The sequence below is a fragment of the Cyclopterus lumpus genome, chromosome 17 (genome assembly GCF_009769545.1).
Source record: "Cyclopterus lumpus isolate fCycLum1 chromosome 17, fCycLum1.pri, whole genome shotgun sequence".
NCBI classification, from domain to species: domain Eukaryota; kingdom Metazoa; phylum Chordata; class Actinopteri; order Perciformes; family Cyclopteridae; genus Cyclopterus; species Cyclopterus lumpus.
In genome coordinates this window covers 14,867,262-14,878,443 of record NC_046982.1, presented here as the reverse complement: position 1 = coordinate 14,878,443, position 11,182 = coordinate 14,867,262, and positions in this window count along the sequence as shown.

Below are 11,182 nucleotides of genomic sequence, written 5' to 3'. Positions count from 1 at the left end.
TCTCTAAATATAACCCTCGACAATAGAAGTTTAGATATCGTAGAAGAGGGAACAGGATTTAAGTCTCATTTTCCCCATAAAAGACAAGTGAGTGAAGCAGGTGGTCCGATACATGAAGCTACGTTATCTTTATAGTCGGGCTGTCCCGTACCACGGAGCCCATCAGCGGTCGGTTTGACAGCGTTTCAGCCTCTAGGGACAGCGGGCCGTATTTCTTTGGTCCCGGTGCAGTCAGCAGATATCCGGGTCAAGACTTCCTTTTCCCCTCTGCTCATTGTTTACAGTCCGGTGAGCAACTTGACGACCTGTAAAACTGGTATGTCTTCACGAGTAATCAGCTGACGAGCTCATTTTAAAGGTTTGCAATGTGGCCGATGCGTTCCACCTCTTGAGCCCTCCACACATTCAGCCAGCTCTCCTGTGACAGAACGTCGCAGATTCTGCATATGAATGCAGATACATGTCATAGAGAAAAGGCTTGTTTATTCATTTTTAACTGTTTGATTTACAGTTTATTACTTTTTACAAAGCTCAACAAACAACAATAATAATGGAAATGTTACAATCACACATTGCAGTAGTGAAAACAACTGGATGACTGATGTTCTGGACAAAGGCAAACAAGACGTTGTACAATCTCTTCTGCTCAGATTAAACCTGTTTGGACAGTCGTTTAGTCTATAAAGCTTATGAAATGGTTGACAAATGATTGTTATAAAATGGGGATGTCTTCAAAACCCAGACCTTCAGTTTACTATTGATGATCATTAATGACATAAAGCTGCAAATCATCACATTGTACAAGCTGTAACGAGCAAATGTTTTGGCATTTTATCCGTTAATACATTATTTATATTGAAGACTGCACTGTTTAACAAGCGCACCAAAGACCCACATCCAGGGAGGAACAATAGTGTTAATGGTTGTATGCAAGAAATGGACAGGGACGTCAATCTCTCCCCACAGCAGAGTCGTTATGGCAGCAGGAACATTGAATCTTAATATGCCTCGTTTCAGACAGGTAGACTCGTTCTGCCCACAGAGACATGCAGCTTCTCAAAGAGCAGACTTTTCTACTTCACTCTGACAAACGCCTCGCTTCCTCAAGTGAGCGAGCAGCAGCCGGAGCAGTGGAGCGTAGAGCGCCCAAACTCTTTCTGTGAACATATGGCGGTTGGTTTGTTTTTATTTTATTTTTTCCCTCGTCCCAAAAGTTCTCTGGATCCAGAACGGGAAATGAATATTGTAGAGTGTTTAATCCTTTATACTTGTGGGGATTATGTTCCATTTGATATCAGATATGCATTAGTCAAATGGGTTTTGACTGCTTTCCATTCACGCATACAAGTACATGCACACACACACACACACACACACACACACACACACACACACGCAGAGTCTCAGACACATAAAAAGCAAACAGATTCTTTTTTTTGGGAGCAGATTAAGATTCTATGTGATGTTCTGTACAATAATGAAGCAGTATCATTCCAACAGAGCAGATTAGTGTTCATTTGACCTGGATTGAAGGATTTTATTTTCATATGTCACCGCTGATAAGGGTGATATTTAACGTAAGCGGCACACACCGAGAGGCGCAACATCAGGACGCTTTACGATTGTGCTGGAAGAACAAAACATTTTAGCAATGGTTTTAATGTAAAAATACAGAGTGTGCCGCGAAGTAGACAACATTCACACACAGTTTTGAGGTACATGCACTTTTCATTTTCTGCTCCTCTATACTTTACTCTGGCAGGGAAATATTACACTTATACTTTTTACTGCACCGCTGTTTGACAGCTGGAGATACCTGTTACTTTTCAGCTGAAGAAAAGCTTATGAAATTAAACACATGGCTTGATTTAACCTGTGGTTGTCAACCAAAAGAGGTGTTTAGTTAGCATTTCCACTTCAGATATGTTTCCTCTCTAAACTTCTCCAATATTTCATTTAAATAATCGTTCAAGTTCACAGCATCACAGACAAATCAGGTTGGCTGGTGGACTGTCAATCATCGACCACGGTATAATTTATGTAAAATACATATATATATATATATATATATATATATATATATATATATATATATATATATATATATATATATATAGATGTAGTAGACTTTCTACCTAGACTAACGTCTGGTATTGACGGAACTAGAAATCTCACTCCCACTCAAATGATGCTGTGCAAAGTTTTTATCGGTTGCCCAAAGTACCAGCTAAATACTGGCTAACAGTACGTTTTTACATTTAGCTTTTTCTCTTTGATATGCTGCAAATAACAGTATGCACACTATGAATAATGTATGGTGTAACAAACTGACACGAGTCAATGGCAGTTAATAATCAGAGCAAACGCTACTCTGAGTTCATAGATAAGTTATAGCCATAGTGGGGAACATATTAGTGTGGCGCGACACTGTCACACTTTTCAGTCTTTAAGTGCGACTGCTCTGTTGTTGTTGGTTCCCACACTTGATGAATATTCTTGCTGCTGGAATGTAAATGAATGAACACGCTGTAACCCCAAAAAAAGGAAGGGAATGTCCCTCAAGTGCAGAGCAATAGTGAGGAGAGGCTTAACTCCTTCGCCACATGATGGCTGTGTGAGGTGACTGCCCCCTGCTGGGCTCTGCAGGGACCAGCAGGCTGCAAACCTATTTACATTTTACGGCACTTTTACTCTGAGGGAATTTCAGAAGGAAATATTGTAATTTTTACTCATCTACATTTATCTGACGTGAAGTTAATAGATTTATTTTTCTACAAAACATATGATGAGCTTCTAAAACAGTCAAAAACTAGTCAGTTTAGTCTGGAATTGAGTCCATAAAGTCTTATTTTCTCATGAAAACACAAATCTTGCTTGTTTCAAGATGCAGACATTTATTGTTGGTCTGAATCAAAACAGGTTGAATAAGCTTTGTAGGATAATTATTGACAGATTAAACAGCCTAATACTTTATAAAGTGGATAAAACCAGCTTCATCTTGAACAACCATATATCGATGGGCTTATTTGGCATAACTAGTATTTTCACTTATGTTACTTAAAGTACATTTTGCTAATAATGTTTCTGTACTCTATACTTTTACTTGTAACTGAAAGAGAAAGAAAATAATAATTTGCCACCTTGATGATGAGTAAGGACCCAAAAGACTCATTAATTAAATTATTTGTATAGTCATAAACCTCATATAAATGCAATAACATCTACAAATTGTATTAATTCTCTTGCACAGACCCTGGAGCAGTCAGAGCCCCGGTCTGTTACATTTGGAGGGGAACTTGTGCGTGACCATGTTACCAGCAGCAAAGCGTCGACCTCCCCCTCCAGGAAAATAATAGTTTGTTATCTCGTACTTGGATGACTTTTGAAGCGAGACCTTGGCTGGGAATATGACAGGAATTAAGTAATTTATCTGGACCCCCACTCTCTATCTCAAGAGTGGTTGTTTGGACTGGTCTCATTCCCCTGGAGAACAGCAGGAAGGCATTTAAAAAGAGAGAAGGAGGAAGAGTGAGAGACCGTAAATATTCTCTCAAACGCCTTAATTGAAATTTAAAATTTGAACTGCTCACTGGACCGTGGTGGCAAGAACCAGGTGCCTGGGACGTAGCGCTTTTGCATTGCAAATGTAATTTCTTTTCTTTTCCCCCCTATTGCCCAGGAGCCACTCGAAAATTGCTACCAGATATGTTTTTTCATGAGCCATTTTCTTCAGGTTGAGCCTCTCATTATTCCAATACCCATTGCGATTAGTTTTTTGGATTGAGCTACAGTTTGGTCCTGTTGTTTATGGAGATGGAGCGTCAGTCTTTATGGGAAATTGTATTCTCTTCATGCTCAGATAGAGCCTGATGGAGGAGACATTTTGATTGCACAATATGTATGGGGAAATAAACAGCTGATGTGCTTTCATTCATCACACTATTGGATGGGGGCACTTCTTGTCTATTATTTTGTAATTTTCAAATGTATTGCCTCTTCGGTGTATGCTAAGTAGGGGAATGCTGCAATGATTTATATAGAAATTGATGTTTAGTTATTTATTTTCCTCCGTACATACCAAACACTGAACAGTCACATCCTCATACTGAATATGTTCTTGCCAGAGATGGAGGAATTATTCAGATACTTAAATAAAACTTACCACGCTGTGGTGTATAAAAACACATTGCAAGTTTAAGTCCTGCATTGAAAATGTTACTTCAACCACTATATTGGATATTTCTATAATGACAATGTGAAAGCAATTTGAAAGGAGTCGCTCATAGTGATGAACCTACAAAGAGTGATCACATGCACAGCTCGGCTCTGCTTTGAAGGAGCTTCATTGTGAGTTGCTGCTCATTGTCTCGCTTGTCCAGTCCGCAGCTTTACTCTTTTGATTCACTCTCCCAGCGCTGTTTCCAGCCGCAGCGCGCAGCTGTTTGCAAAGAGAAAGCTCTGATAAACTGACAGTACACGACCTGCCCAGCACCAAACAACAGGCGGAAACAGTTTGCAAGTAGCTGGTGAACATAGTGCAGAATTTATTATCTAAAGAGACAGATATTTATCTCAGGAGTTGGTGGAGACCAAAAACAGAGCTATATAAAAGTGAATATTGGACTGATGAATGCGAGTGTTGCTCCATAACTACAACTTTAACGGAGATGATATGTCAACGTTGTGCTAATAACCTGTCTACACTGAAATCTGTGTTGTTAGGTTTAAGTGCAGTACATGAGTAAATGTACTTACCGCTAGTTATTCTACTACTTGCTATCTCAATTTCTGCCCTACGGATGCTTTAATTAGGAGGTCACCAGCGATAACTTTCTGGCAGTTTTCCCTTCAATATGTAACCTAGTCACACAGGCCCACTGCAAGCGAGAGACCGGTAGAAGATTATAGCTCTTTCGTGTCCTGGGTCCCAATGATCCCACGCACTCTTTCTGAGATCCATAACTCTTCAGAGAGGGTTTTAGCACCTTTTAAAAATAACCCCCTCAAAGCCTTCGGTGGGGGAGTGTTAAATGAAACATCCCGGGGCAAAAACCAGCAGAGGTTCTGCAGTTAATGGCCATCAATGTCTGATTTGATGGTCGCAAACAAGCAAAAATGTTTTAACATTGACCGAAAGCTCTAATGTTGAAACCTCATAGTCTCTCTACTCCCTCACTGCTCGTATTCAGACTCCCCATTTTGGCTCACGCTCCCCAACTCCCCCGACTGTTCGCCTCCCTCAATGTCAAGCCTGTCAGCTTCTCTGTCAAACGACTCAACAGGCCGACTCGTGATCGCTCTGATGGATGAGCAAACTAGGAGAGCAGTCGTGAGTCTCGCACTCGAGCTAGCGGAGGTCTAGCACCCCGCTACGCCCACGAGCCTTGCAATTGCCCCGAGAGTTTGACACATCATTTCCCCTGTGATTTGTGGCCAGATTGAGGTTGAAAGAGACAAAGACATGTTCGGTCCTCATGAGAACAGATGGATGTTGCAGTGCTGCAGACTGAGCAGAGTTTTTTTTACCTTTTTTTTTTTGGAATGACAGAAGTGTCCTTTCAGGAAAGTGATCTATTTTGTAAAAATACTTTTACATTACATTACATTACATGTCATTTAGCTGACGCTTTTATCCAAAGCGACTTACAATAAGTGCATTAAACCGTGAATCCAAACTCAGAACAACAAGAATCAAGCAAGTACAATTTCTTCAATAAAGTTAAACTACAAAGTACTATCCGTAAGTGCCATTTAAGTGCTACTAAAGTGCTATCGGTAAGGGACATTTAAGTGCTACTACGGCATTTAAGTGCTACCTATTCAAGGTATAGTCGAAAAAGATGTGTTTTTAGTTTGCGCCGGAAGATGTAGAGACTTTCTGCTGTCCTGATGTCAATGGGAAGCTCGTTCCACCAATGAGGAGCCAGCACAGCAAACAGTCGTGATTTAGCTCGAAGTGAAGGAGCTACAAGCAGATTGGCAGAAGCCGAGCGAAGTGAACGGGCTGGGGTGTACGGTTTGACCATGTCCTGGATGTAGACTGGACCCGATCTGTTCGCAGCACGGTACGCAAGTACCAATGTTTTGAAGCGGATGCGGGCGGCCACCGGTAACCAGTGAAGGTCGCGGAGGAGCGGAGTAGTGTGGGTAAATTTCGGTCGGTTGAAGACCAGTCGAGCAGCTGCATTCTGGATGAGCTGTAGAGGTCGAATGGCATTAGCAGGTAGACCTGCCAGGAGGGAGTTGCAATAGTCCAGCCGTGAGATGACCAGAGCCTGGACCAGAACCTGTGCCGCCTTCTGAGTGAGAAGGGGTCGTATTCTCCTGATGTTGTACAGCATGTACCTACAGGAGCGTGTTATTGCGGCAATGTTGGCAGTCAGGGAGAGTTGACTGTCGAGCGTCACTCCGAGGTTCCTGGCAGTCGGAGTCGGAACCAGCACTGAGTTGTTGAAGTTAATAGTAAGGTTGTGGGTGGGAGAGCCTTTTCCTGGAAGGAGGAGAAGTTCAGTCTTGTCCGGGTTAATTTTCAGGTGGTGTGCGGACATCCACTGAGAGATGTCGGTCAGACAGGCAGAGATTCGTGCTGCTACCCGTGTTTCAGATTGGGGAAACGACAGGATCAGTTGGGTGTCGTCAGCATAGCTGTGGTAGGTGAAGCCATGCGAGCGAATGACAGAGCCAAAAGAGTTGGTGTACAGAGAGAAGAGAAGAGGACCAAGGACTGAGCCCTGAGGGACCCCAGTAGTCAGAGGACAAGGCTCAGACACAGATCCTCTCCAGGTTACCCGGTAAGAGCGGTCGGTGAGGTAGGATGAGAATTAGTATAGAAGTTTTAGTATATCAAGTACTTCTTATTTGTCCTCTTTGTGCTGTTTCATACGGGATCAAAGTTGAAAGCCCTCTGTTTGTGATCAAAGATGGGCGGTAATGCCATGAAATGATTGCGTGATGTAACAGCATGCAATCGGTAGAATGCCAGGGCAGCAAATGGTCAACGTCTTTTCTTATCCCCCACCCCCCCTCAAATGTTTGATCTCGTCTCTGAAAAGCAAAGCCTCCGGCGCCTCCCTTGGGATGTTTGATGTTGGAGATCAGAGCGTGTGGTGGTGCAGGCACTTTGGCTATGGGGGCTTCACCAATACAGCACGCCACATCCAATCTTCTCACCATCAGATAACTTCAAAGAATCTGCGAAACACCACTTCCTAAAAATCTGGAGTTCCCACAGGTGTTGTCTGTTGGATTAGAAGCAGGTTATTGAAGTTTCCTGGGAAAAAATAAATAAAACACACACTCTGACTGACGAAATCTATTATCACCTCAGGCTCTGAGATATTGTAGCACACCTCAATTTTTTTCCATCACTCTCTGATTCTTCTCTTTTCTGCACATTGATCTCTTCTCCTCTAAGAACTTTTCCCGTCTTCCATCTCTTATCCATTATTCATCACTCAGCTCTTTTTTACCAGGCCATAATACCTCTTATGGTCAGACCATCCTTGTGTGTTCTGCAATTTTTAAAACAAAGACGCCCCAGCTGTTGCTTTCTTAGTAGAGATGCTGAAACAGAAAATGTGGATTACAATATTTATGCACAGTGGACAAGGTCCCTAATCCTCTGACTGTGATACATGAAGACTATCTATCTGTGAGACTACTTACACAGTGGTATCTAGAGCTAAATAACAACAGCATGGTAACAGGCTCACTGTGTTGATGCTAACGTGCTGCGGATGTTTAGCAGCTGGTACAATGTTTACCATTTTTACTGTTAGCATGCTATAAAGAAAGTCAAGCTGATGGGAATGTCGTTAGTTTTGCAGTTATTTGCGCATAAACCAAATAGTTAATGAAATGAAAAGTCTGACCTGACGATGGCGCTAAATGAAAAGTCGCAAAAGTCGTCAGGGAAACATGAATTTGAGCCAATCCATCAAACGACGTTGAGTTATTTCACTGAATAAGGAAAAACCTTGACGGGTCAGAGGATCACCAAAGTCAGCTGCATTTATCTTCTTGGGACCTTGAATATCTCACTGAGATATTTCACTCTCAATCACAGATGTCAACCTATGGTGGCGCGAGATGAAACGTCAGAGGAGCATCTCAGTCAGTGGGATTTATTATATTTCATGAGTACTCATCCACTAGTTGAGATATTTCAGCCCGAAGTGGTGAAAATAAATGTACGACAACTATACAACATTTTTCAGCTCTGCTTTTCTGTCAATGAGCATATATCATGTTTATTTTATTATTACTATTATTACTATTAGCTTGGATCGGCTCCAGCACCCCGCTACCCTAAATTGGGGAAGTGGTTCGGATAATGGAATAAAATTGAATATATTATGTCCAACAAAATGTTCAATCGTCTTCTTTTTCTTGCTTGGTAGTTATGTTGTTTCTTTCATACAATATATTTGTTGTATTGCAAATAAGAAATATTTTCCATTTCAAAGTATATTTCTTGTTACTTGTCAGCTGTGACTGCTGGCTGATTCATGATGCAACTGGAAAGCCTCACCTTTTTGATTTACTCTTCAGTTCCAGCTATTAAACTACTGACAAGTTGAAAACCTTTTTTGTTTGACGTGCCCTCTCTCTCCCTCTACAGAGGAAGTCGCTGATCGCCACCAGTCTGATCGTGGTGGTGTCGCTCTTCGTGGTCGTGGTGAACTACTCAGAGAAGCCCTACTTTCTCCTGCAGCCAGTGTTCGGGCAGACGTTCAGCAGCCACTGGATGTTTTCCAAGCAGCCGTACAAGGCCTTCAAGCCTCATCTGGGCTATGTTAGCATTCCCAAACAGGAGGTGAGGGACTCAGATAGACACTGACCACCAGGCATAATCAGAAACAGCATTTTCATTCATTAAAACTTCATATTTGTTTCATCTGTACAAAGATGTTTGACTAGACTTTGTTCAGAATTGTGCTACATTTCCTGCTGCAATTACACATTTCTTTGACACAGTTTGTAATACTGCAAATTCATACATATTGCAATATTTTCATCAGTGGTCCATAGGCTCCACCGCCCTTCTATGATCTGCTTCGTGATACATTGTGACTCAACAGACATATTTTTTTAATGAAAATCCTTGAGACTGTGACTTTAACTTAAAGGGAAAGTTTGTATTATTAAAGGGGTTGTACGACATACTTATCCATAGTCAGTGTATAACTACAGTAGGTGGCGGGCAACACAACCCAGTCAGCAGAATAGAAAAAAAGAGAAGAATGGTGTAAAGTACTCCTCTGGCAGAAAGGCTGTCTATATTGCTGTTATGTACTTTATAAAAGTTTTCAGGCAAAGGGTGATCAAATTAGCCTTAGACACATTTGTAAGTACCATTCGGTGGTCCATGAAGCCAAGTTTTAGCAGGAATATGGACACTTGTGTAGGGGCCTTTTGAAACTAATCTTAGGTGGGGCAGAAAAGAACTTCCGTATGAATTTGACACTAGACCAACCATAAGATGTTTAATTTTCAGCATAGCAGTATGTTGTCAGAGATGTTCTGAAGTCAAATATATCAGTCACTGTCTGGAATTAGTCATACATTTATTTTGACAGGAGCCCCAAAATCATCTTAATATCATCTTAAACTGGATGTAGACACAAAAGTGCATCTCTAGCTGTCCCCCATCGGCTCTGTTCCATTGATACATCCATGATCAGCTCAATCTGGGCCGTTTGAATGCATTTACCATGGATGTCAATATATGGATGCACTACAGTTGTAGAATCGTCTGTTTCAACCACGGAAATGAGAGTGACGGCAGTCAGGCCTTGTGGGCACTCATGCAGGTCGTATTAAAGCTACCCATAACGTTGTCAATGACAGTTTGCTTGCAGCGTTTGCCGAGTCTAACGCTGATATTTCAGGAAATGTGTGAAACCTAAAGCGTTTCCATACTTTGCTATATGTGTAATATTTACTGAACTTCCAGGTCGTATCCCTGGTGATCTTGAACCTCCGTTGTTGAACCTTGTTGTCTCACTTTGGCTTTCTTTTGGCTAATCATGTTACACAGACTTCCTCTTACCTCCACTGAGACCAAATTGAAGCAAATATATTGATTCAGTCTCAAATCTTCTGCTCAATATTTCTACAGCTCTGTCTCGCCACCACATTCTCCACCCCGGAGCACGCCTCCTCGAGGAGACTACAGCTCTGGTTGTAAACATCCAAGATAATGTCACAAAGCATTAAATAAATGCAGAACAGAGCATCAGTAGTGTTCAATAATATCTACTAATACTGTATATACATCATCCAGTACGATTTTATTTTTCATATCGTTTTTGTGTGTGACATCTCTGCAATGAACCTCTGAACAGGACCAACATGTAGTCATGACAACAGGTTCTAGAAACACGAGTAGTGTCCTGAATGTATGAATTGCAGTTGTAGGTTTATTTTGAAAAGTCTACAAATTGAGAGGCAGGCTCTGTAATGGATCCATTAGATGATATAATATTCCTGTTGATGATATCATATATTCCTGTGGAGAACATGTAAAAGTGAGTATCCTAGGATGTTGTTGTTCACACCACAGGAAACCATGCTCTTGCTGAGTTGTCAACCCTGCCTCCTTAGCTGTGGATAATATTCCTCTTAATGTCTCCTATGTGATACCCAATAGATCCTAAATAGGTACACTGACTATGGATATCTCATACAACCCCACGTAAAACAAAACGACTTTGCCTTTAAAGGATGCTCTGTACACTAGACACAATATTGCAGCTAAAAGTTCAACATTAAAAGACAATTCAAGATGACAAATAAATGAGGAAAAAGGTCAAATTGATAATATTTCCGTAATCAAGGCAACAGAGAGAAACATAACATATGGAGTTGAGGGTGATTCTTGAATGACACAGAGCTTCACCTCAATAATAACGGCGTATTCAAAATGCACTTATGGAAACAGCACTGCTCCTCCTTGAGGATTTTCTTAATTCATTATATCAGATTCTCTGTGATAGATATGTAAATGCCTGTTTGCTGTCTCTTGTGGGCATTATTTCTTTGTCATTCCAAACACCCATGTCTGTAATACTATTCTTCCACCTTCAAACAGCTCTGTGCTGTATATTCCCCCCAATTTATGAAAATTGAATTATCAAAGCCTTTTAATTCCCACCGCGTAAAAATGTAAAAACCAAGCTGT